The sequence below is a fragment of the Pezoporus wallicus genome, unplaced genomic scaffold (genome assembly GCF_028554395.1).
Source record: "Pezoporus wallicus isolate ANWC-B61680 ecotype Strahan unplaced genomic scaffold, APGP_CSIRO_Pwel_v1 contig_6714, whole genome shotgun sequence".
Classification (NCBI taxonomy): Eukaryota; Metazoa; Chordata; class Aves; order Psittaciformes; family Psittacidae; genus Pezoporus; species Pezoporus wallicus.
The window spans coordinates 1,851,902-1,877,810 of NW_026637486.1; the positions used below are offsets into that span (position 1 = coordinate 1,851,902).

At 41.9% G+C, this 25,909-nt stretch overlaps 1 long non-coding RNA gene across 3 annotated transcripts in view; it reads left to right on the forward strand.

Annotated features, from left to right (window-relative positions):
- The window catches only part of LOC130597338 (uncharacterized), a 70,101-nt gene that overhangs the window by 9,779 nt on the left and 34,413 nt on the right, over nucleotides 1-25,909 (forward strand). Inside the window, exon 1 of one of the 3 annotated variants that reach the window (XR_008971736.1) lies at nucleotides 2,488-2,616. The exons of the other annotated variants lie outside the window; for them this stretch is intronic. This is a non-coding gene — a long non-coding RNA (uncharacterized LOC130597338). Of the gene's footprint in view, nucleotides 1-2,487; nucleotides 2,617-25,909 lie in introns of those variants that run through there. 3 annotated transcript variants of the gene reach the window in all.

Sequence of the window (25,909 nt, forward strand, 5' to 3'; positions counted from 1 at the left end):
ATTGGTGTGGGGTTTAAGCAGGGCTAAACTGGAGGCTGAAGGCTGTAGCAGTAGGAATGAAGCCTGGTGCTGTGCTTTGCTGCTAGTTGTGGGTAAGATGTCTGCAAGGTTCCCTTGCAGAAACTGCTTTTTAAAGTCTTCCTCAGCAGTTTTTCCTGGAGGAAAGTGAAGAAAGCCTTGGTTGGGGCTTCCTTCCCATGGCACTTTTGCTTGGAGACAGAAGGAGCATGCTGGAGGCATTCAGGCGCTCAACTTTTATTAATAGCTGTCTCTCCTATTTTGTTCATTACCAGAATGATGAGCCCTGTTAAAGTACCAAGTATTAAGCCTTACAGAATATGTTCCTTGCACAAAAATAGCTACAGCATAAAAGATTGCTTAAGCTTCATCAGCAGCAGTTTATATATGGCATTAACTCTCCCTTCTCATAGTGCAGAGTCTGAGGAGAGCTGGAGTTGTAGCAGTGGGAGATGCATTATCAGCTTTGGAGCTGGCTTAGACAGTAACAGCTCAGTGTGTGATGTGCTGGGTCTCACCACTGGCTGATATGACTGGAGATACTGAAAATGCCTGGTATTCTGTATACAGACTGTAAGTTGAGGGCTGTGCATGGGCACATGAATTGACAGTTGTTAATTCTGTTCAGCTGTCCAAACCATTCTATTCCTCAGTTTCTTGGCTGGTGAGTTGCCATAAACCCAGAGAAAAGGGAGATCATAATAAAATGCAATTGTTACGTATACTGGTGGGTTAGCTGACCTAGAATTACTGCAATAACTAACAGATTTATTCATTTTTAGAAGAAAAGTGATCTTATGTTTGATTAAGTCACATATGAAAGAAAAGGGAAAGATAAAATAGAAAGCAAAAGTATCACTTCTTTTTGTTTATGATATGTTTTAATGGATGTCTCTCTAAGGATCTGACTGAACTTGGTGTTATACCCACCAAATGAAGATAAATCATTGGTGAAGGGTTTGTAGAGTACATGCCCAAAATCAATTATACTCACATGGAGATCTATTAATCTATTTCTTCCCGTTCAGTCTACCCAGCCTCTTGTAATGGCTTTTTAGCATTCCAAACAGAGGTTATCTTTTTTAAATGGTGGAGTCATTTCATTCCTTCCTTATGCTCAGCCCAGTTACTTTAACTCAGTTTCTACCAAGAAAACCTCTAAAAGTCTACAGCAGTAAAGTGGTAACATGAATATTGACCCCTTTCTGCAGTGTAGTTTGTTGTGGTGGTTGGTGCTCGTAACACGGCAGGCTGACAAGACTCCTGTATGAAGAAGGAAGGAAAGGAATAAATAATACTTGCTTAAATAAGGCTGTACAGTTGAAAAAAACTGCAGTGAAAAAAGTGATATGCAGAAAACTGTCTCTTTCTGTGGAACTGTTCTCAGGGAGAAGCAGTGGAGTTCAGATCCAGACTGTATTAGATTCTCTCCCTATTTCCCAGGGGAAAATAGTCCATTCATGGTCAATGCCTAATCAAAGAAGATAGCAGCCTTCCAGTATCTGAAGAGGGGCTATAGGGATGCTGGGGAGGGACTCTTCGTTAGGGACTGTAGTGATAGGACAAGGGGTAATGGATTAAAACTTAAACAGGGGAAGTTTAGATTGGATATAAGGAGGAAATTCTTTCCTGTGAGGGTGGTGAGGCACCGGAATGGGTTGCCCAAGGAGGTTGTGAATGCTCCATCTCTGGCAGTGTTCAAGACCAGGTTGGACGAGGCCTTGGGTGATATGGTTTAGTGTGAGGTGTCGATTCTATGATGCTATGAAGGAGGGAGAACAAGCATTGGAGTGAGGGTAAATCACGGTTGAGAACTGAGTCCACAGCTTCTAAACTTCAGTCAGCTTTTAAATTATGAGGCCACCTTGTGTTTCTACACCAGGAACATGTTCATGGTGAGCAGCAAACTCGACTCCCCCTCTTTCCATATATGATATTTCATCATCTTAACAATGTAAAAGGTTGTTTTCTGATTAGGAATAAGTCGATCAAGCAGGTGGGCAAAGAATTCTGAATGAATAACAAACCCCAGCACAGATAAAAGTTTGTTTTCACTATGTCAGTGGATGATTGGCATTAGAATAGCCAGCCAGTTCTGTCTCCAGAGTGAAATACTGGCAGTTAATGTATAAACATCCTGCCAGTGAACTCCAGCTTGGAATGGAAGCATTCATTGGCTGGATTTGATGATCTTTAGGGTCTTTTCCAACATAAATGATGTTGTGGAATAGGTGGTGCCCTGAGATGCTGTATATATAGGGTACAAACATTACTGTGATTGGGTGCAGTGAACAGCGGTGCTTTAATGACATAAAAAGCAGTCTGTCTTAAGATGATTTTTGTGACTGTCCTCATAAGTTCAAGGAGGGGTGGGTGATGAAAGCTTCTGGATCCTCCGTGAACTCAATTCCTGGGAGAAAGCCCTGAAGGCCAGAGGGCACTGGGGCATGATTATCTTTGCACTCAGCTTACTGTGTTTTGCTCCACGGTTGGATTTCCAGCATGTATCTGGAAGAACAGCTCTGAACACTGCAGCCTTTAAAGACAGTGGCTATGTTAAGCAGCCCCTAAGGTTGGAGAGAAATGACCTTTTAAAAGGTAATTTTCAAAGGTGATGCTTTACAGCTCCATAGGTGGGCTTTCACTCAAACATGCTCACAGGCGCCTGTCTGACCATGACTTCTGTGGTTATCCTGTCAAGTGCTTGACATACTAGTTTTTACTTTCAGTAGCTGTGTAGAGAGCGTCAGGAAGAGCTGAGTGGAAGCAGCAGTGACCCCTTTCCCCACAGAGAGTGTATCCAGCCCCATGGCACACCAGAGCTGCTAGCCCTTAGGAATTCTGCTGATGTATATCATATAGTTACATTTGTAAAATGAGAGACTCACAGACCCCTCTAATCTGTTGCAGTGAATTAGCATCCTCATTGATAGCCCCTTGCCACATAGTTCAGCCCTGGGCTTGAGCACAGAGTTGCTGTCAATAAAGTTTGATACACAAATACGATACTTCCAGTCTTTAAGAACAGGGCATCAGTTGCATGGCTGTGAATTTCATTGACTTTCTAAGCAGAATTGAACTTGGGTTGCTAATTCATTCAAAGCAAGTAGCCAGTGTATAAATCCTGAGTTCTATGGGAATGCCCGTGCATACAAAATTAAACTGGATAAAATCTATATGCCCAGGGGTCTTTTGAGTGAGTTTCCAGTTTTTATACTCAACCTTTGTTCTGATGGTATTAATAAATGTTTGGTGTTTTTGCAGCTGCTGTCAGCGCCTGTAGCACAGTGACTAGTAACAGATTGACAAAAATCGGTCTCTTTGTTAATAAGAATCAACACAGTTATTAATAATTCATGTAAGTTTTACTGAGGGTACAGCCTCAGTGAATCAGTGAAATATCCCACACGATCAATAGTGATGGAGATCAAAGCAGGATTCTGTAGCAGTCTTCATCAGCGAGCAGAAGGTGATCCTGGCACTCTAGGGAAGCACTAACTTACTTGCATTATGGTTTTATTATTATGATGATTATCATAATGTTAATTTGATGAGTGGATTTTCTAGCCTGTAAGCATCAGAGCAACAAAAGTGCTTTTCTCAGATTGTACCATCAAGACTTTCTGATTCCAGTTAAGTCCAGCTTGGCAGTGCAAGCACTGAAACTACCCCCAGCTCTGTAATGTCATTCAAGTCAGATCCATGTTTGACATTACTTCAGCATGACACAGGAGAAGCAAATCTGGTTTAAATAGAGGCACATTACTTCAGAATACATTCCAGAAGGCAGACTTTAGTTGAGATAGAAGGATTTTATTTTCTTTCAACGTGAGTTCGCATGGGAAGGGGATGGGAGTGAGACAGGATATTTTCACGCCTTTTTCACTCTGTTGGATAATACCACAAAGTTTGTTTTGTTTAGATTCCAAGTTTGATTCCTCAATTTGCAGATGTCCTTCAGATAAAGGAACTGTTTAAAATGCAGGAATTGAGCCCAGCTATTAAACTTGCCCAGCTCCACTCATCATTTTACTTTCCTTAACATAGACAGAAAGAGGCAGAATCAACAGAATGGAGTCAGAGCTCATGCAAAAGGAATAAAGGCATACCTTTTTTAGTTGAAACCTTTCTTCAGTGAAGCATTTACTGTCTTAGTACTAGCTATTCATAACAAATTCTGGCTCAGGAAAACTGCTTTTGAACTCTTTTGGCTTTTAAGGACTGTTTTTCATTTTCCTTTTGCTCTGTGGCAATGAATGTATTGAAACCTTTGCACACAAGTTCCTCCTGTTCACAGTACTATCTCCAGTTACTGGGTAAGGCACTGAATGGCCTTCTCTCCCCCAAGACAGAATTAAAGACTACAATACAGAGTTGAGCAGTGCTGTTTGGCATTGCATTACCTGTACCATTTATGCTTTCATTGAGCAAAATATTCATGTGGTTTTCCCCCTAAATCCTTGTGAATGCAGCATCCACGATGCTACTCGTAAGGGCAGAGAAAACTCATCTCAGATGGTTCAGTGAAGACAGCTTTATTTCTCCTGAGCCATACTGAAGGGCTGAAAAATTTCCACTGACTTCAGCAGAGCAGATCAAGGTCTCAGGTTTGTGCCATGTTAAGGAAATGGTCAGTGAAGTATTTTCAGACTAAGGACAGGAGATATTAGCTGGACATTGAATGTGCTGAAGGGTGAAAGGGGAATAGTGACACAGAGAATGCCTTTCCAGCAATAGAAACCACTAAAGCCTGTAGATTTTGTGTGGTTTTCTGCAGGAAATAACAGAAAATGCAAAGAAGGCATGATCACCTCACCTCCAGATTCTTGGTTACCTGGCACATGTGGCTCTGTGTGAGTTTAGTAAACCTACACTTGGTGGTCTCACTTAGCCGCAGACCTGCCCAGTCCATTTGGGATATATGCATAAAGGACTCCATGAAATCCTTGCATTGCTTCATTGATCTTTTCTCCTTTTCTGTTTAATCCCTTTTGTTAATGTACATGATGACAATTCTCTGATACGAAAAACGCTCCCTACCTGCCATTAGTGATTGCAGGGGTATTTGGACATCTGATCAGCCTTTAGCATAGGGCTAAGGGAACAGAGTGGCCTTTGGGGCATTTCTCATCTTTCTAAACTCACTGCTTTGCACGTGTACCTTGGTCAGCCCACGTTTCAGCTGCAGATAAGGGATTTTATCCTGTACATGTAGAAGTGTGTTTGTCTTTTGGGTAGAGCGATACGAAATGCAAATAACACTTGAAAAAGCTGTGTGGGGTGTAATGCACCGGGTGCATTGTTAGAGCTAATTTTAGTCCTTGCTAAAGTGAATCAAAATGGAAATGGAGAATAAAGCAGTCCTTTTCTGCTCATTAGTATTGTGCAACTCCTGACATTTGGTACAAGGATCATATGTAGAAAACCGTATGTTATCTCCCTCACGTGCATAAGAAGCATTGAGCATAACAGAACTTCTTCGTATGGATTAAACCCACTATATGGATATGGTAGAAAAACTGTATAAAACTACAGTGTAACAACAGGCAAACGAAATGTTTGAGTTCCAATCAAATAAATAAGCTCAGCTGTAGCATAACCCACTGAAAGGCCACAGAGGCAGCTCTTGTGCAGACACACAGCCATCTGTCCCCTGAGTGTGCTGGTGAAGTTGTTAATCACCTGCAGCTGAGGGTCCTCCCCATCTTCAGCTCACTCTTGCCTGGCTGCACTTCCCTTCCAGCAGCTGCAAAGAGCTTTTTCTCCTGGTCAGCATGTGGGGTACTTGTGTTCTTGGCCTACACAAGCTCCGCTCTCTCCGGGCTGCAAGATGGGATTTGTTTCTTTGCAAGGCAGGAGGCAGGTAGGAGCTTGTGGCTGAGCCAACCTTTGTGTATGCAGCTGGGTTTGGGGAGAAGGCAGGGAAATAGTGCTGTATCTTTGATTTGGACGTGAAAAAATTTATGTTGACCACGTATATTTATGCTTTATGAGGTTCAGTTGAATGGGCTATGGGTGTGCTGCGGGTTATATGTTAAGGAAATGGTCAGTGAAGTATTTTCAGACTAAGGACAGGAGATATATGTTAACAGGCTTGTAATGGTTTGATCTCTTAAAATAGTTACATTTCTTGAGAGCAACTATAATAAACTGCTTTCATCTGAGCTGCAGGTGGTGTCCTAAGCCCCAGTCAGTGTGCCCTAGTGAGCGACTTGTGTGAAACACTTGCTTTTGCTTGGAATACCCTCAGAAGGGTGGCTCTTTAACATGGACTGTTTGTTGAGGGTTGTTTTCTCCAAATTGTTATTAATGGAAAACTGAGAGAAAGAGATGTGTTCGCAGTGGGATTTCCATCTGTCTATTGCTTTTATTCTCTACTTTGCAAAAGAACCAGGCAGTGACGACTGTAGTCTAGGAGCTAAGCTGGGGGTGATGGTGGATGGGTATCTAGAGGAAGATTTTCAATTGTGTTAATGGCACTCCTGGCAAAACTTTAGATTTCCCAGAAACATTAATGGTGTTTGTAAATAAACAGTGAGTAAATATGTGCAAGCCCTTGTCAATGTTTTCTTCCTCTGCATGTGTTGCTAATGAAATGGACCGTTACTGGTTTCTGTGTGTGTTCGTTTTGGATATGAAATCATTTCACTAGTCTGAAAATTGATAATAGCTTTCATGAAGCTGTTTGACTGAACAGAATGTGCTTGACGTGGGGAGCCAAGTCAGAACAGCTTTGTACAGAACTATTGCTAATGTGGAGTTGTACTCAAAGCTTGTTTTGAGACACCTATCAATACATTATAAAAGGGAATTGGTAGGCACATGATTAGGTAACATCTGAGTTTGAAACTTCAGTATTTAACCTATAAAATGCTTTTTCCTAATATTAAATTGAAGTTGTTTTTATATAGAGATGTTTTATCTCAACAAAAATATTCCCCATTAGCACTTTAACCTCTCCCCTCCTCTTCTGCTACAGAAACCACAAATCTAAGCTACTCCTGTTCTAAACCATGAAAATGGGCAGAGGTCAGACTTAAAATGTGCTCCCAGTTCCTTGTGCTACTTCCAGATCTGTGGTGCTGTTGTTTTCTATTCTTTCCTTTGCTGTTACAGAGTTTCCTTTCTGTCATTTGGCTTAACATAAGTATCTACCACCCTTTTGTTCCCTGGGGGCAAAGCCAAATGCCAAACTGATACATAACTATAAATATACCTCACAGTGTTCCATTAAGATTATATTTCATTAAACTAAAATCTGAAATCCCAAAGCTATCACACCTAATGAGGTTTGAAATGGTGACACGATAATAGCTGTGCATGTACTTATTTAGGTTGTCATCTCACATAATCAGGTATAAGACATGCATTTAACTTTGACCACAGTAGTTCAGTTTCTTGGTGATCAACTGTGTATGGTAAAGTCTAGTGGTATTTGGGGGAAAAAAAAATTTGTAACAACCATTTTAAGAGTAATTGCCCCGTGTCTGACTGTTGATTCCTAGCCTTGTTTTCCTAGCGCCTGGATTGAAGAGAAACATAATGGAAACACCAAAGAAAAAATAATACTGTTTTATATAAGTAAAAACTAGTGCCATCATTCACATCCTTTATATTCCTTCTTTATATACCACTTCTGGTAAGAACCAGTTTTGAGCAGCTCGTCTGAACAGGAATCTGTCAGAGAAGCCCCCTGCTGCCCCTCACGTGCTCAGGGGCTTCACTGCTCTCCCTCTCAGACTCGACAGTACCCTTCTTATACCTTGTATTTATCTTACTGTTGAACATCATTAAACCAAAACTATAGAAAGCTTAGAGCATGGGTAGGTGGTGACTAGTTGAGCAAAGCCCTGGGGGAAGCCAGGGGAGTTTGGGTGGGACAGAGCTGTAGGTACTAGCGGTACTTTCAAGTGATGCGGTGTCAGGAACTATGGGGTCCTCAACACTTAGTGGAGCCGTTTTAGATGTCAGTCCTCAAGTTCTGCTTAAAACTTAATTAAGTGACGTGTGTTCTACCTTCCTTTTGCTGTGTTATGTTGTAATCGCCTTTTTGTGGTTTGGAGGGTTAAAGGCTTGGTTGTGTTTCTTTCTCTCTATGGTAGAATTGAGCTTCAGAGTGCCTACCAAAGCACAGAAGACTGCATTTAGATGCAGGCAGCTGTGGTGTGAATTGTAAATAGTTTTGTTATCTTGTTATCAGGGCACTTAATGTTTTGGCTTCTGGCCTAAAAACCTTAATACTTGTTCACAGTTTGGTTTGGATGCCAGCATGTTAATGTACAGCCAACCAGGAGGCATTTGTTTTAGGGAACCTGCCTGTGGTGCCGTGTTTGTATGTGCAGAGGAGGGGTATGTGGGACTAAGTAGGGATCATCTGGATCACTGATCTTAGGCCCTAAAACTGCAGACAGCCAAGCAGTTGATGTCAGTGACATGGGTAGAAGGGCAAGTTAATGCTGTGCTTTTTCCTTGCTTTTACGTAATTGCTCACCAGAATAGTTTCATCTTGGTCTTATGACCTCTTCTAACATTGGAAACAGGGTGAACTCACAAGATTCCCACCTCTGGGCAGGCATTGCTTACAGAAGGATAAAAGAGCATTGTAATGGATGGTGGAACTAGCTGAAAGGGGCAGTGCTGCTGGGTGATCATTTTAAGGACTGAATTTATTCTGTTTGGCAGGGACAAGAAACAGTCAAAATGGACAATGCGAAACAATGAAGGTCAGAGGAAAGCATTCTGCTACATCAGCATCTTTTTGATGCTTTAATGAGCATTTTTTGATTATTCATCCAATTATATAATATCTTCAACTGATTTGACTTGCAAATCTAGTGCCTGTTCCTGAGTCAAATGAGCCAGAGTACTTTGCAGTTCTTCACTTCCACAATATTTCATGACTCTTACTAAAGTCATTATAATAGTGGCCTTTACTGTTACAATAAATCCCAGGCATCAATTATATCCTTAGAAATGTAAGACATTATTTGTGAATATGGAGGTGATAATATAGACATATTTTTCCCCGAAAAAAATGAACTTTGTCTGCAGGTATGGGGAGTGACTTTGAGCGATTGTGTTAATGAGGTACTTGAATTTGTGCTGGATCAAGATCTGGTGTTGCCCGTTACTTAAAAGGGAGATTCAAGGTGTACAACAGGCTTACATTTCTTCAGGACCCCTGGCATTGCTGGTAGTCAAGTCCAGCATTTCTCAAAGGGGAACTTGGTTCTCAACTCACCTTAATTTCCACTACTGCCCCCCTCCTACTCCAGGCGTGAGGAGTTAACTTTCCTTGCCAGTGTAAAACGCTGCTCTGCAGGAACTGGGATCAGCCCTGGGTTTGAAGAGCCGCCTCAGCAGCTACAGACCAACTGGCACTTGATCTCAGGAATATATGCCTGTCTTAAGGGAGGATAAAATGTGCTGCTTCTTATCTGGTGTCGATAGTGCTCTGTTTTAGCTGCATCTCACAACGAAGTTTAGCCATCTCCAGGCTCTTTCTCACCAGTTAGTTCTGAGGTGTTGACCTAACTGGTATTTTTGTCTGTCTTTCTTAAAATCCCAGCCACCTTGGCTAACATTCTGTAATGTTCTTTTCCGGGTTAGAAAAGTGTTAGCAAGCCTGATAACCAGTTGTGTTAATTGTGGGCAGTCTCCTTTGTACACAGCCAGTAAGAGGACTGTACCAAAGCTCTTCACCTGCAGCTCCAACAAGTCAGTGATAAAGAGCCTGTATCCTTGAAATCAGCCTTTCTGCTCCCTGAAATTGCAGTTTCCATGTTCTATGCTGAGATGCAGGAGGCTGAGCCCCTTCAGCATCAATCACACTGGTGATTCAAGTCATGGACTTGAAAGCTAGTGATCTGCATAATCCTTCTTCCTGAAATCATTACTGCTATGTTAGCTTGCTTTGATGGAAGTTCAATATTTCTGCTTTCCCTCAGAAATTATCATCAGATGGAAGGAATAAATCGCAAGACAAACTTTTGCATCAAAGCTGCTGGAGCCAACTTGTTCAGAGAATATCTACTTCTGTGGCATGGCAGAAAGCAGGTTTGATCCAAATGGGGTGGCAGTTTGGAAACACAATTACAGGATCATTAGCTCAGATTTTCAGCTGTTTCACTGCTTTATCTTACACCAGGCATCCCCCTTTTCCTCCTGCATCACAGGGACACTGGATTAATCTAGCCTTTATTTCTCTGTGTATGCAGTTCTTTTCAGGTGAAGGCATTTTAGGTATTAGCTCCTAGACTGCAGTCTGCTCTGAACAGGGGCTGCTGTATTTCTTACCCAAGGAGCAAGAATTGTCTATGCAGTACAAGTTACCTTTCTAAATGAAAGAGTTCTGCCAGTTTGACTTCTTCCTTGGGCTTTAACAGATGTCTTGGGCCTTGTGCAGAATCTTGTCATTGTTTGTAACAGCAGTCTTAGGCTCTCTGAAGACCTTCTTGTGACCTTGCAGAACAGAATGGATCCTGCAGGTCCTATGTGTGGATTGCTTGCTTTCCCTGGGCTCCGAGGCTGCAGCCAACAGGTTTCAAGATTGCACCCTCTGACTTTTTTCCAAGTACACGTGGGACAAATGCAAACTTCCAGGTGTTGCAGTATGGGAGGAGGTATAAAAAAACCTGTTGGGTTCCTGATATCTCCAAACTAAAGGAGTTAAATATTAGAGAATGAGGATTAAGAATGTTTTTCTTGATTTAGCTGTATCAGTTGTTGTTCTGTGGTATAAATTGTATTGCTGCATTTCAGTGTATTTAGTGTCAGTGTGTTTGCATGCTGCTGATCTTTCCCATCATGGTAAGAGCAGCTACAGTATGAAATCCTGAAATGTCCTTGTCATCTTTAGCTAAGATAGTGCACTTTGCAATGTACAGAACGTCTTGGTTACGAGCTGAAAATCAATTATTTGGGGGAGTTAATATTAACCTGAGGATTGTGTTCAAGGTAAAAGTGTGTGTGTAAAATAGCGGCTTTAGAGATAAAGCAGTTGGTAGATGGCTTCAAGCTATGAACTTTATATTGATACATGAGTGTGTTTGTAGATTCTCTTGAGTGTGTCGTATTTGGAGATCTGTATTCCCAGAAAAGTTGCACTCTGGTTTATGTAGAATCAAATGATACCCACTTTTTGGTGGAAAGCTACCAGCAATGGGAGCGACCCCTTTCCTCCAGCTGATATTAAAAATGTTCTTTGATATGATGGGGATTACGCAAATACTGTGATTTTTCTAAAAGCTTGAAAGTAGGTGAGATGTTCTGCTGTGGCTGAGAAAATGCATTATTTAACATAAGAAACTGTGCCTGGCATCATTAAGAGGGTAGGTTGGCTGGAATGCATTTGCATTCTTTATCATGACAGTTTGTGCTCCTAATGAGGTGCTGTTGGGAGTGAAAGCCATTCTGAAGACTTGCTTCATCAGCCATTTTGCATGGTAATGAATCCCCTTAAAGCTTGGGGCCATAGGATTTGCCTCTTTCTCCCTCTCACTGAATGAGACCCCTCACTCTGGCAGAAGCTGCAATTACAGAGCTTGGCTTGAAGGGACTGCTACACTGTGCACTTACCTTGCGGGTGTGGAGTGGGAAGCAAGCCACTCTCCCTTCTCCACTCTGGGGAGGAAAATGCAGCCATTCTTTCATTCTGAAGTTCATAGTTGTTCAGAAGGCTTTTAAGCACTGGACTTCAAAGCAAATGCAGGAGAAAATACTTTAAGTGATATAAATTACATATATATATATATATATATAAATTATATATATATAGATATCAATATATACATCATGTGATATCATTCATGACATCTTTTCTCCCAAACGGTACTTTTCCTAACTTATACTCTCATCTGCCACATCCAGCATGTGTCAGCTCATACCCAAATAAGCTGAGTTCATTCTCTTTCCATGTAATTCCTTCTGTTCTCAGCTGTTTCCCTTGGGAGGTTTGCACAATATGATGTGGTAGAACCTGGTCCTAAAAGAAAATCATTTTCCCTACACCTCCAGTCAGAACACCATGTGAAGAACAGCCAGATATTTGATCATTTTTCAAGTTGTCTGATAGGCTGTCAGGTTTAAATAATCATAATGGGGTTTGGGTGTTTTTTGTTTGTTAGTTTGTTTTCTCTCCCCCCTGCCCCGCACACACTAACAGATCTTGCAAGGCAAGGGGTATGTGACAGCTCTGCACAGCGCTAACACTATCAAGAGCAGCTCTCCTGAACATGAAGTGAAAAGATCCTTGGCGCTGGATTACAGCAACACCATCACGGTGGTTTGTCTGTCTTTCTCATCTCTTTTCATATTCCCTCTGAATGCACCACATGTGATTAGTGAACAGCAGAATGAGCCCAAAGCAGCACCTCGCCTGACAACACTGCACTGTTATCTTTCCCTGCTGAGAAATGACCATGAACCACAGTGAGTATGAGGTCACTCAGCATCCTGCCAGAGGCAGGCCACCATTACCAGTGTCCCACCACTTGCCACCAAACGCCAGGAAATGAATGATGCTGCTTGCCTTTATTTTAGGTGTATTTTGTTGTACAACACAGACAGGAAAGTTTTCAGTCGTCTTTGTTCTGAGTGGGACAACTACTTGTTGAGCTCACTTTGTGATGTTATTTGCAGGCAGGTTCACTTGCTTCTGTTTCCACATAAAAGATATGAGTGAACTGCGTGGTATAATTCAGGCCTTGGAGTATGGATGTCCAGACTAAAGAGGCCTTCAGGGTTATTGCAGCAGAGCTGTAGCATTCAGAGCATGCTGTGCTATGTCAGCAGCTGAGATTTATCGCCAGCTGGTATCATTTGATTCAGCTGCATTTATTTCACCAGGACTCTATAGATGTCTGCAGACCAATACCTGGCTTTAGATGTTCAACCAAAAAAAAATCTTCTGATCAAGATATGCTGCTGAAACATCTTTCTTGCCTCCCATTTCCAGTTTCAAGGTTTTATTTGTTCCCCTTGCAAGTTCTCATCATAAATTCTCTCTCTACCCTCCTGCCTTCCCATGGGGAGCAGGAGCTTTATTTATTTATTTTTAAAGGCAGCAATCCCATTGCCTATGTAGCAATGAATTGATTAAAGAATGTTCTTCAAAGAATTGCTGTTTAAACAGGAAGCAGATCAAGGAACATGGGAGTGTTCTTCATAAAAACCAGTCAGCTGAAGTTAATAAATGTGTGAATGGGGGAGGATCAATCAGCCATGGAGAGAAAATGATACAGAAGGGCATCACACCAGCAACTCAAAACAACTTCCAACTCAGATGGCCTCAAATTGTATCAGGCATCGGCAGAGGTAGAAGTTGAACCAAATATTTCTATATATAATCTGTGCTTCAGTGGAGAAAGGTTTGCAGCCAAAAATACAGTTTTGAGGTAGGGAGGGAGGCTCCAGAAAACTCCCCACTCCCCAAAACCTTCAGCTTTTCAGTAGAAACATTGTCGATGCAAAATGAGGATCTTCTGAGCTGGAAACTTGGAACTTCTGAGTGCTGGTTGGTCAGTTTCTCCAGCTGAAAATACTTTCTAATGTTTCTTAAACCATGGAGACAAACAATTCAGTTTTCCATGGAGTGGAGGGAATTGTGATTAACGCTAGCAGAGACCCCAAAAGTATCTGGCTTTGCTTTCCATGAAGTTGCTCTAAACTGAAATGATGGTTTGGGGGGTTGGTTTAGGTTTTTTTGGCTGGCTTTGGGTTTCTTTGGTTTGATTGGTTTTGTCCCTTTGTGGTGGTAAAAATTACTTGGATTTGCTTTGTGAATTGCTTTTGAATTCTGCTGTTCACATTTTGTCCACACAGTACTAGATTTGAATGTGGATGTGTCCTTTGATAACAACAGTAAGGGAAATCTTTATTCCTGACTGCAAGTCCCTTCATTCAGAAGTGCTTTTTAATTGTGAGTGGCTTCCACTAAGTGGACGATAGCTGGTATTAATTTCCTTGTGGAGCAGCTAATCATGTTTAGTATTCAGCCTTGCCTCCCACTGAACTGCCAGGACCAGCAGGGAGAAACATGAAGTTTGGCTGGAGCAGCTGAGCTCACCCTGGCAACCATTAGAAAACTAAAATGACCAAAACAAAACAAAAATCCCCTAAGTTAGGGGACCAAGAGCATTCCCATCCCACAGCCTCTTCCTCCACAGATAAATTTGTCTGTGGTACAAGAACAACAGTGCGGGGAGTAACCAAACACTGTGAAGCCATGCTTGATTTTTTCCTCCTAATGGAGGAGCATCAGGATTGCAGTAATTGTTCCTGGTCCTACTTGCTTCAGGCTGGAGGGGCAGTGTGGCTATTTGTTTCCATGGAGATGCTCTTTTAGCAGGAGGACTTGGCCTCCCCTGTCTCCAAAACAGCAAAGAGGCAGATTTCCTTCACTGCCCTTGGAAGGACGTAGCAGGTAAAGAGGCAGCTTTCATCCTAAAGCTTGAGGGGCTTTTGGGTGTTAAAAAGGAGTCATTAGGAGATGGGAATTTTACTGTTTAACTCAGAAGTCATAAACACCCCTTGACATTTGGAGCTGCAAAAAAATCTAAGCATGAATCTTCATAGCAGTCCCTTGGCTTTGTAAAACAAGGGAAATGCAGCAGATGGGACAGATCTTACTTGTAAGTGTGTAGTGTTGGCTTGGGATTTCCAGAATGGGTAGTCTTGAAGCCAAGGCCCTTTGCAGAAGGGAGGGAAACAGCAATGTAAAGGGTGGGTAAATTATAGCACCTTCCATTGAAGGGATTGCTCATCTTGAAGTTCTCTTTAAGAGAACCAGCTTCAGGTTGTTGCATCTTAACAAAACTAACAGGGCAGTCTTGGCTTGTTCAGATGCAGTGAAACAAAAGGAAGATGATTTCCCTTGTTTCTAGTATGAAATACCTGTGTCTGTGGTCTTTGAACAGCAGATAACTTCAAATGAAAGACTACTCTGGATGTGGGATAACAGCATCAATGAAACTTCTGAGTCTGCTCCCATGGAAGTAAATGGAAGTCTCCCTTGGCATTAGTAAAGTCAGACTAATGAAGCTAATAATTTGCCCTTATATTTGCAAAATAAATCCAGAATTGAGATGGATTTTCCAAGTGCAAGGCATGCTGGATATCCCTGACCCTCCATGCTGAACCTGTGCATCTTTCCCAAAAATAGGTCTAAGGGAAGTAAGGGAAAAAAAAAAACAAGTTCATTTTGGGAGAGAAACTGGGCCAGGGGTTGGAAGCAGTTTGTAGAGCTGGGCTCTTTCTTTGGCAGCAGCTGCTTCCCTCTTTCCTAACATTTCTAACTGATTAAGCTTGAGGCAGAAACTCCATGTGAGAATTTTTAGCCCAAATGGCTTAAATGAGGATAACAGCAAATGCAGACAAATATGATGCAGCACTTTATCATGCCCGACAGCATTAATAACTGGCAGAGATATCTAGGCAGGGTTCTGCCTAAATATAGCAGCTCTTTAGTGCACAATATTCAGGTTTTCCATGTCAGGGTAAAGCCAAACACAAACAGCTGGCAAAGAAATCAGTTTAATTTCTAAAGACTTATTTTCCATCTTGTACTAATTTACATGGCCTTAAATAAAAGTTCAACCATATTTCAGCTCCCGAGTAAGTTTCCAAACCCTTAGGTAGCATCTTTTTAAGGATATTGTAGCAAGAATAAGTACTTCACAATGCTTCAGACTCCATCCATTGTCATCTTGTCTCGAGTAATAAGGCAGAGAGACTTTCAAGGACTGTGCTTTGAAATCTTACTTTTTTTTTCTTTTTAAAGTAATCACCAACAGAGAAGCTGCATCAGACCCATTCTTCATCTTCAATTATTTAGGAGCTACCATCAGCAGGAGCCTCAGCACAGACCTAGCAAATGACAATTTCCTAGCAATTTCTAGGTCTGGGATCTGCTGTGGTTTGTTCACAGTAAACAAGGCTTGAACACTATCAATTACAGATGTGTCTGCAGGGTGTGCAAGGCACCTTCTAATAGGATGTGACCCCTTCTGCCTAGGCAATGAAGTTGTTTCAGCTGGCACTGAGAAGAAAACCACTCTTGGAATAAGGTATAATTTCAATCTTTCAGTTGCAAGAAGAGTTTATTCTTAGTAGCTCCTTTTGCTGCCTTAACTTTGCTGAAATTATGTTCTCTTCTTTGCAAACTATCCCATCCTGAGTCTCTGATCCCAGCAAGGTCATGAATTTGCTGCTCTGATTTATATGGCTATAGACCTGCAGTCAGTTCAGGAGATGCTTACTCAGAGCTTCTATGGGAACACCTGGAAAAGGAGGGATTTTTTTTTTGACAAATCATTAGAGAGTTGGAAAACAGGCTAGAAATTAGTAATAAACTCTAAATATGAACTGTCAGAAAGTCCTAATCTGAAGGAGGAGGGTGTGGGTTTAAATCTTGTGTCCCAAACCAGTATCTAGTAGCTGCGGGGTTAATAGTGTCAAGATGCTGTTTGCATGAGCTAACTAATTATTAAATTCTTCTGCATGTTATATGTCTGATTTTTATGTTAATGGAATGTGTTTCTGGCAAGGAAAAAAGGACATCTGACAGTGATGTTAACTGTCATTTGAACTGGCCAATATTTAAGTAATTATTTACATCCTTGTACTAGGATGGGCTGAAAACAGAAGTCTTGAGGCTGTTTGGTAGCAATTCACCTCTCTTCATCCATGTCCCACAACTGCAGGGCAGAGATGGGCAGAACTCTTCTTTTTCTGGCAGCCCTGTGCCAGCACTGTCCTTCCATTCTCTTCTAATGTGAAAATGTATTTCTCCTCAGCGTTCCCCTGCTTTCCATTGTGCTGGCTCTTGTCAGCTAGAAGGGAAGGATTAAAAAACCTAAAACCCAAACCCAACCCAACCAACTGGAATTTGCCACAACCCATAATGTAAGGCTTGTGTTTTATCTGGGTTACAAGATTTGGGGTTTACATCACATTATTTTAAGCATTTCCTCAGCATTTATTAAAATTATAAACTTGGTGGAGATCTTCAGAAATGGAGCTCCCTCTTTTTAATAACTAAATGGCAACAAACCAAACCCCTTGCTTTTGCTGCCTCTTTCAAGAGAAAACAGCACAAGGTGCTGGCACGTTGGTTGGTTTGTTTGCAGGACATGAGAAGGATTAGTTTACTCAAAAGCCTTAGACACAATTGATGGATGCTTTGGTTCAGCAAGGTGCTTACACACGTGACTAACCTTAAACACCTTGGACAAAATCATTACTCCACAGAAGTCAGTATAATTGAGCTCTGGTTCCTTGAGCACAGGCAGTATATCATCCATTGTATGCACAAGCATTCCTAGCCAAACAGCAGCCTAAACGTATCGTGTTGGAGGAAGCGTACTTTGAGTTGTAAATTAGCATGTACATGGAGAGATTTATCTACCCTGTGAGCTGTTGGGAGGGAAGAGAAGTTTTGTAGCTCATGGTATCTTAAAAGGTTACAAGGAAGAGAATTTGTGGTTTATGGTATTTTAGAAGGTTACAAATATTTATTCAGCAGACAGAAGGTATGAACCTTTGGTGCTGTTAAATGAGTTTTGTTCCATGGATTTTGATGGCTCTGTGCCAGTTTGCTGTAGGACAAGACAATATTTTGATCTTTTCCCCTGCCCCTTTTTCTTCTTACTGTTCCCAAAGCTACTCAGAGCAGTCAATGGGAACAGCAGAGGCTGAGTTATGCCTCTGGCACAGAGTGGCCCATGAGCTGCTGACAGCACAGCCCCAGCCCCAGGACTGAGTAGAACAGTGCAGGTGTTGTCCAAGACCCAAGCAGGCTCGTGGGAGAGCTGCAGTCCGCTTTGTTGTATCAACCAGTGCCACTGACTCAGGTGTTGGTATCTGAGTCACAATACCAAGTTGGGCACCTGTGTTTGCTGACTTGGAAAAGTTGGGTTTGGTGGCACCAAGACTCATAAATGTTTCTGAAATCAAGAGGCATGAGGTGTGTCTTAAGCAAGTACCAGCATTCTTTCATTAACCAGAAGTTATATATATATAAATATATATAGTTATATATATTTTAATATACATATATGTATCATTTCCCTCCCAGGCAGATGTACTTACCTACTAATTGACTTAGAATTCTAGTCTAGAACTCTAGCTAGGTGTTACGAGCTGTTGCTTCTTAACACCTCGTTTGTCTTTCTGGTTATGGACAATTGGGTTACCCTCTCTTAAAGCAGACTGTGGCCTTGTCTACTTCTATATAATGGCCTAAAGGACACACTGAGAAAATGGGAGACTTGAACCTCTTTTTTTGCGTCTCCAGAAGTGTGACTTACAGGCACCATGTTAAATTGCCTCTTGCCACCATGCTGTAAGGAGTACAACAGTGAAGAGGACAAATGTGAGAGCTAGGCTAGGAACACAGGAGTGTAATTCTGTCCCAGTGACAAAGGTCTTTGCCAGGAGGGAAGCAGTCCTGGGTTCTGGACTCAAGATAGCTAGCACTGGCCTAAATGTACTTACAGAGAAATCTGTGTTAAAGCTGGAATGACAGGAGCGGAGGTAAAGTTATGTTGATGCTAGTGGCTCTGGAAAACCCACCCAAATGTGACATTTGCACTACATCCAAACTACACATAGTTTGAGGCAGTGATTTAGACGGTGATTTAGCTTCACTTTTGAGCTAGCATTTACGGATGAGTTATTGACTGTATCCATACCTCACCAAATAGAGCTCCAGCTAGAATAATTTGTTTGTTATTGACAAGTGCTGAGGTTGAAGTAAATAAATTTAGTCAAGTTCATTGATTTTTCACCACTTATGAAGAAGAGAGGTAATGTTATCTAGATACTGTAATCACAAGGCTTCACTCAGAGGGTCATACTCTGCTTGCTCTGAAGGTAATTCAAGAAAGATGATAGCTGTATGTGTATTTGGTGAATTTTCCCAAGGAGGAGCCAGTTCTGACACTGCACTTAAATTAACGGTGACTTTTTCCAAAGGCTTAAGCCTTAATCTTAAGGACTTCCATGACTATATCTTGCTGATTTTCAATCTCAACAAAGGAACAGTAAGTCCGTGAGTAAAACACGATGAGGAGGTATTTTATAGCCTCAAAGGGTATTTGTGTTCAGTCTCTTGCCTAGAAATATGGTGTAATCAGAGCTACAGGATGGGACTAATCTCAACATGTCTAAGAGAAATATTGGTCATAAATTATGACTTGTGAGCCTCCAATACCTTTCCAGTTAGGCCATGCCTTGGGGCTGTAAGAGGTAAGGTAAGGTACCTGTGGGTGAAGAGGGATCCAGCAGAGCAGGGGGAATCACTGGTGATGCACTGAGTGCTTCTTCCTGTGCGGCACTTGGCTTTAATGTCATGTTTCTCTCAGTATCATTCTGTTGAATGATGCCACCAGATTGATCCTCCTGTAGTTCACTTTGATATGCCAGAATAAGTGTCTTTATGCTGTGATGGTGAGATGCAGTATTTCGTGTAAGGTGGTTGAATTCTATGAGTAGAGTGCAGTAAATTGGTTTCCCACTTTATTTGTACTCCAGTGCTGCATAGCTGTTGCTTTCAAAAAGCCATTCCTCTTTCCTTCCTTCTACCCTGAGATCCTCCTGGTCAGCCAGTCATGTCAGTGTCCTGATAAAATAGGTCTATTATTTAGCTGTAGATATAGCAATTATTATTGTTCTTAATTGCCTAATCATTTTTGTTATTACTCTACTGAGGGAGATTAACATTAGCCAGACATTGGCTATATATTGTTCCTTTATCAATAGAGATGAAGATGTATTTCTGTACAGAATAAATACAGCTTTGCCCAAATAATAAAACAGTGTAACGGTCAGTACGTGTGAGCTGAGTATGTTCAAGTCCCTAATGCCAAGGGTTTAGGGAGCCATTAGGGACTGTGCTAACCCTGGATAACATTCTCATTGACAGTCACTAATCCCTGGGGTTGCCCAGGGAAGTTGTGAATGCTCCATCCCTGGCAGTGTTCAAGGCCAGGTTGGACAGAGCCTTGGGTTACATGGTTTAGTGTGAGGTGTCACTGCCCGTGGCAGGGGGTTGGAACTGGATGATCTTAAGGTCCTTTCCAACCCTAACTATTCTGTGATTCTATGACAAGAGGAAACAGCCCCAAGTGGCCCCAGGGGAGGTTTAGATTGGATATAAAGAAAAAATCCCTTCACAGAAGGTGCTCAAGCATTGGAACAGGCTGCCCAGGGCAGTGGTAGAGTGGCCATTCCTGGAAGTGTTCACAAACCGTGTAGATGAGGTGGTGATCTTAGCAGTCCTGGGGTAACAGTTGGGCTTGATGAGCTTAAAGTACTTTTTACAACCCAGCTGATTCTGTGATTCTCTAATTTTTATGCCTACCTGTGTGCAGATTTTTGACTCAATCTTTAGTCCCTTTCTGCCAATGAAATGGCTAATCTGGGCAGTATGGTTATACTTGAATCATCATTAATTACTCCAAAAAGCCCCTTTTGTGATAAGGGTGATTTAATTGCAGTTACCTCTTAGTTAAGTGTTGAAAAGGTATGACAACCACTCATTCACATACCTAGAGAGTTTTAACATGTAGCTGAGAATTACTATAGCGTACAGTGTAATTGCAATGTAGTTGAGATGCATGGCTTTCTAATATGAAAAGTACTTCATATATCAAGTGGCAATAATAGATGAATCAGTCACTGTAGCTTTCTAGTTTCATTATACTGTATCAAATGCAGAGTTTCTAGTGTAATCACTGCTCAGTGCATCATGTGCAGCTTGTGTGCTCACCTTTTTAAACACAACCCCTGTAGAACAAACAAATGTACAGGGACACAGGGTGCATTAATAGTTTCAGTGATACATTTGAAGTGATTTGGGTGCTTCTGATAAAGTGGCTATGTACAAATTCGGGAGTAAAAATCATAGCTGCTTTATTGAGTATCAGCTCTCAGGTTTCTTCAAGAATAGAGTATTTGCAACGTCCACCTGTAGCATTTATGGGAGATACTAGGAGATGGTTTCCATCATAGGTGGGTCCAAAACATTGTGTAAGTTTAACTTTTTCAGCTGGCAGAACTAATTATTTTTTTTCATGAGCAAACCCAATTTCCTGCCAGTGTGAAGGATGAGGAATCCTGGCCTTTGGTGCTGAAGCTGGAGAGGAAATGGAAATGCTCTCCCTTTGCACAAGATTGCAAGCACTGGGTTATTTCTTGATCTCACTGCGGGTGGGGGGTCTCTTTTCTCAGTTGTGTTCACAGGCTACCCGTGCAGCTCCTGCAGTAGAGAGGTATGGCCACGTTTATCCTGAAGTCAATTCACTGTCTTTGAACTTGACCCTTCATCAAGGGACTGAAGCAATAGGACAAGGGGTGGTGGGTTTAAACTGAAACAGGGGAAGTTCAGGTTACATACAAGGAAGAAGTTCTTTACTGTGAGGGTGCTGAGGTGCTGGCACAGGGTGCCCAGAGAAGCTGTGGCTGCCCCATCCCTGGCAGTGTTCAAGGCCAGGTTGGACACAGGGGCTTGGAGCAACCTGCTCTAGTGGAAGAGGTCCCTGCCTGAGGCAGGGGTGGGAGCTGGAGGAGCTTTAAGGTCCCTTCCAACCCAAACCAATCTGGGATTCTGTGACTCTTAAGTTTAACGTTACTGAAAAGTGTCATTCTGAAAGCCTGCAGGTTTAGGTCATTTGTCTGTTAAGGCAGAGTTGCAAAGCCTGGGACAGAGTGGTGACTGTACAAGGGAGCACACAAAATACTTCCCAGCCTTCCCTGACTGTGACTGTCTAGGAAGATATCCATTACTATATGTAGTAATGTAGAAGCTCCTTCCAGCCACTCTTTCTTCAGGGTTCTGGGGGCATTTTATAAACAACTCATATCTTAGCTGCCTGCAGTTGTCTTTGGAGTGATATAAAAATAACCAACTTATGCCAAGCTGAATTTGAATGTGTTGAATTTAGAGCACAAGGGCTGCAAATAATCAAGCAAATTAGAACAAAGACTGATTAGAAAACAGACATGGGCAATCAGATCCAGATGCTCTGCTCAGTGGGCAAAGAGATCAGATCAATGATACTGTGCTGCAAGAAAAGAAGTTTGGATCATAAAGCAATTGAAACACTTGTCAGACTCACATTTCTTCACCACTGTTTGCCTCTGTAATGAGCAGGAACAGCATAGGGCTCCCATACTGCGAACACCGATGTGCAGAGGCAGGCTGAAGCACACTGGATGTAAATGTGTATACAGAGGGGAGTTAACTGAAGAGCTGGTGTCTTCAGACTGGCATCTAATTGTGTCTGCCAGAGCCACGCGTTGTAGAAAGAGAATTTGTATGGTGTCAGGAGAAGGCTCTTTACCATTTTAGTTAGGACTGCTGTTTTCACGCTTGCTTTTGAAGATCCCAGAGTAGTTACCTTGCTCTGCTCCGAAGGTCTTTCTGAAGCTTATTCATACTGTTGGCTTTCTGGGTACTACCACCAAATTCCTTCCGTATCTGAGGCATATAAATCTTCAAGAGCTATAAGGGGACTGGTACTCTAATGGAGTAGTTGCTGAAAGAAAGATGGAATGCAAATTGTATGGCTCACTGCTACTCTCCGGACATGAGCAGATACATTCCTTTCCATTAAAATCCTCATTAATTTCTGATTTGTTTGGGTACAACAGTGTCTTTTAGTCTGCAAACATCAGAAACATTGGCCTTTATATACAAAACAGGCGCGTCAGTAATTTTTCGCCCTATTTTTCATGGCATGGTGGCATTTGTTGTTCAAAGTACTTTCAAGTTATCTTACTATTTGAAAACATCAGAGCTGCCCTCAGTGCAAGAAATAAAGATAATGTTTGAGACCACAGTCATCCTGTTTGGAGATGGGATTTAAGAGATGAGGTCATCTCTTAGTTAAGGATTCCTTGATACATATTTGTTGTTTAAAAAAAAGGGGGGGAGGGGCTAGTGTATGTATTTTATCCCTTAAATTAAAATCATATAATCACAGAACAGCTTGGGTTGGAAAGGACCTTAAGATCATCCAATTCCAACCTCCTTGCATGGGCAGGGACGCCTCACAGTGGACTGTGTTGCCCAAGGCTCTGTCCAGCCTGCCTTTGAATGCTGCCAGGAATGGAGCATTTACCACTGGTTTGGGCAGCCTGTTCCAGTGCCTCACCACCCTCACAGTAAAGAACTTCTTCCTTGTATCTAACCTGAACTTCCCCTGTTTCAGTTTGAGCCTGTCACCCCTTGTCTTATCACTACAGTCCCTGATGAAGAGTCCCTCTCCAGCATCCTTGTAGTCCCTTTCAGACACTGGAAGCTGCTCTGAGGTCTCCATGCAGCTTCTCTTCTCCAGGCTGAACAGCCCTAATGTTCTCAGCCCTAATGTTCTCAGCCTCTCTTCATATGGGATCATCCTTATGGCCTCCTCTGGACTTGTTCCAACAGTTCCATGTCCATCTTATGTTGAGGACACCAGAACTGCACACAGTATCCAAGTGGGGCCTCAGCAGAGTAGAGGGGCAGGATCAACACCTTCAACCTGCTGGTCACTCTCCTTTCGATGCAGCCCAGGATACAGCTTTTTGACCACTGAAGCAGCTCATGATCAGTTTCTCATTGACCGGCACCTCCAAGTCCTTCTCTTCAGGCTGCTATGGATCACTTCTCCACCCAACTTGTGGCTGTGACTGCGATTGTTCACAGGTGCATTACGTGCTTTGTGTTTGGGGAGTATTGGAGGAATGAAACATGGTCAGTGCAGCCTAGGGCTGATCTAACACTGGCTTTTACTGCCTAAATGTTAGATTGGTGTTATCTTCTTTGACTGTCTGATTAATAGATGAGCCCAGTTTTAAACAGTCTGATCTTTATAGGCTAATCATCCAAATGGAGATCACATTTTCTTTTTAGAATAACCTTAGAATTGTAGAGTATTGTAATCGGAGGTTTATCTGCTTGGAATAGAAACAAAAGCCATCTGCTTCTTAGCTCTTCAGTAGCTGTCCATCATCTCATTGGCAATTTTGTTCGATACGCTCCCAGCTGATGTGTTTCATCTCACTGAATCCTCTGGAAAAGCACAAAATCAGTATGTTTTCTTGTCTCAGAAATAGCAACGAGAAGCACAACATAATAAAGCAAAATAAATAAGTTTCAGGCAATTAAGATGGAAAAACAAAACACCCAAAGGATCTAGTCAAATTAATATGGGAGCTTGAAAGAGCATAACAGTGCAATTCAGAGTTATATATGGGCTACAGTAAGATATTTGAAACCCAAGGTTCATTAGGTAGCAGAATTGGGGATTTTGTTACTGAAAATCCTGCAACATAATGAGGAAGATCTTTTCTACACATATGTCCTTTGAACAACTTTTTTGCTCTGCTTATTTTGCTGTCAGATCTGACTACTCAAAATGCCAGCATCTTGCCTAGTTTGTAATAACACTTTATTGTAAGAAATCATTTCTTCGCATTTTATTTCATCTGCTTGGTTGTCACTGGGTGTAGCGACCATTTCTGCAAGTAGCAGCATCAGTGTTCACTTAGATGCAGCTTCAGAGTGAGAACTGGCTTTAAAGGGTGATATTAGATTCACCCTCTCCCGCACAGAATGGTTTGGGTTGGAAAAGACCACTATTCCAGATGTGGCATGACAAGCACAGAGCAGAGTGGGATAATGACATCTTTATCCCTGCTGCTGATGCCCTTGTTGATGTAACCCAGCATCCTGTTGGCTTTCTTTGCTGCAGCTGCACACTGTTCACTTCTATGGAGATTCTTGTCCACCAGGACCCCCAGGTCCCTTTCCACAGAGCTGCTTCCAGCTGGGCAGATCCCAGCCCCTGCTGCACTCCTGGATTGTCAGCATCTTCCTGTTATTGAAGAGCCTGCTGATAGGATGAGCATTTGAAAGTCTTGATGCATTTCAGACTCTGATATGGCAACTTTCTATTTGAACAGCTGGCAAGAATGATACAGTCTTATATTCCGTGTTTTGAGAGCTGCTCCAGTGTTTTGGAACAAACAAAGGTGATGGATTCTCTCTTTTTTTTAAACCAAATCAGATGGAATGATGACTTTTTGGCTAACTTCAGTTGTAGCCTGAAATTAATTAGGGTTGGTTTATGCTTTTCCTTACAGGGGCTGAAGAGCTGATTTCTCTTGTAGCTGTTTCTGGCAGGTTGGTTCCACTTAATGTTACAAAGATCTATTGCACAAGAATGAAAAGGAAACAATCTTTAGTGGCATCTTTGTAAAAACAGATGCACAAACAGATACACAGTAAAATTAACACTTGAAATGGATGATGTGAGGCTTGAAATGTCCCTTAAATAAGAGTGTAGATGCAGTCGCATCCTGTATGGAAGGTGCTATTTTGTAGGTTGGCGTTTCTGTCCTTTTGCCTACATTTCCTCATTTTCATGCAGCTATTTTATGGTCTAATTGCTGCCAGCAAAAGTTACTTCTTTTGTCTAACAGCCATTCCTCCAAGTTATGCACCCTTCTCTACCACAAAAACCTCTTCATTTCATTGCCTATATTTTAAGCAGACTCAGTGTCTAATCTTTTTTTCCTTTACCACTTAATTTCCCATAATACTGCCTTAAAGTTTAGATCCAATTGTTTAAATCACTTGGCAATCTCCAGTATACATAAAGGTGATCAAAACTGCAGTGCTCAGTCTAATGCAGAGAAATACGTGGGATGGAGGCATCGTGAGTGTCCATATAGTGAGATACAAAGGCTGAATAGTGACAGTGATGATACGTGCATGCACTGCAGGGCTCCATGAGCACTTAGTTCTGGCAAAAGCATTCCCCAGCCTTTACAGAACCCCACAGTAACATTTCACAGCTGTCATTCTCTTTACAGTCACTACATTCCTGTCTCCATTGCTCTGGAATTC